The following is a 1,447-nucleotide window of genomic DNA, read 5'->3' as shown; positions in this document are numbered from 1 at the left end:
AGCATTCTTCACTTAGTGGAATTTTGTTAGAATCTGGTATCCTTTCCTTAGTAGAGAGAAGCCTTCGGATGTATCTCTTATGGTTGGGGACTTTGGACATAGTGTCTAGGAATCTTCCATCAAGTTTGCAGGAATCAAGCTTGGATGGTTCTTCCTGTAGCCTTCCAGGATAGGGTACGCGAACTGGAGTTTCAGGTGTCAGCTTTTGAGTATATGTCAATTTGTTCTTGAGCCTAGCTGACCTTCTCCGTGGTTCTTCCTCTGGGATTACAGAATCCATTTGCTTTGCTTCTTCTATGTGGGGATATTGGATAGTATTACTTGGTAACCTTCCCTGCGGTCGGGTTTCAAGGCATTGTGATAACTGTTCGAGCTGCGTCTCCAGCCTTTTGAGCAGAGCCAATCATTTTCTCATTAGTATCTCCGTCTGATCTTGCCTGGCTATAGTTCTCTGATTTAGCTGTTGTTTTCCTTGAATGAACTGAGTCAACTGATCATCTGCTCTGAGAGTGGGGTTAGTTGCTTTTGTAATCTGGGTGGTAGGGGAATTTTCCACAGCTGGCGGACCAGTGAGTGGAAGTGGTTGATCGTAGGTCAATTGAGATAGCTGGGTTGGATAAGGTGGATAGAGATAGCGAAAAGGAGGGTTGTTTCGTTGAAACTGATTAACCCTAGGTTATTTATTGAATCCGGGATTTGGTGGACGAGCTGGGTATTGAATGTAACAGACTGAACCGTCAGGGTTTTCGTACTCAACTTGATATTCTAAAGTAGGTTCCGGGCTGGTACAATTAACACAAGCTTTAGCAAGAGATTCCATCTTATCTGTGAGGGTTTGATGGCCTCTGTTTGATTGTTAAGTGCAGAGAGTGGGGCAGATGATGAAGTTGTTTCATCACTGTTTCAGTCATGATGATGCATTGTCATGTTCTCGAGCAATTCCCATGCTTCGTCTACGGTTTGGTTCATCAGATTCCCTTGAGCTGCTGCATCGATCGTCGTCCTATGATTTACCGTAAGACCATTGTAGAAGGTACAGATTTGGGCTGACCGTTCTAGCTGGTGATTAGGGCATTTCTTTAGCAGAGTTTTGAATCGCTCCCATGCAGTGTAAAGATATTCATCATAACTTTGTTTGAAGTTAATAATGTCATTCTTAAGCTTGGTTTGTTTAGAAGGAGGGAAATATTTGGTTAGGAATTTAGTAGCCATCTCCGTCCATGACGTGATGGAATCTTTTTCCAGTCCTTCGAACCAGGTTTGAGCATGATGAGTGAGAGAATAGGGATCGTCATTCGGTAATCCATGAAACTGACAGCTATTCTAGATGAGCTGGATGATGTGATGTTTTAACTCGAACGAGTGTCCTTGAATCTCCGGAAATCTGATCGGTCCTCCTTGACCTTCAATTGAGGGTTTGGTAGTTTCTGCTAAAGTGACGCGTAAT

The 1,447-nt window shown here is 43.3% G+C and overlaps 1 non-coding gene across 1 annotated transcript; it reads left to right on the top strand.

Moving 5' to 3' along the window:
* The first annotated feature begins 1,057 nt into the window (after positions 1-1,057).
* LOC139894931 (small nucleolar RNA R71) lies at positions 1,058-1,163 on the top strand. The gene has a single exon (XR_011775406.1). It is a non-coding gene; the product is annotated as a small nucleolar RNA R71 (small nucleolar RNA).
* Positions 1,164-1,447: the final 284 nt, after the last annotated feature.

This window comes from Rutidosis leptorrhynchoides, chromosome 2 (assembly GCF_046630445.1).
Source record: "Rutidosis leptorrhynchoides isolate AG116_Rl617_1_P2 chromosome 2, CSIRO_AGI_Rlap_v1, whole genome shotgun sequence".
NCBI lineage: Eukaryota > Viridiplantae > Streptophyta > Magnoliopsida > Asterales > Asteraceae > Rutidosis > Rutidosis leptorrhynchoides.
The sequence above is the reverse complement of the archived record's forward strand: the minus strand, read 5'-3'. Positions and strand labels throughout refer to the sequence as shown.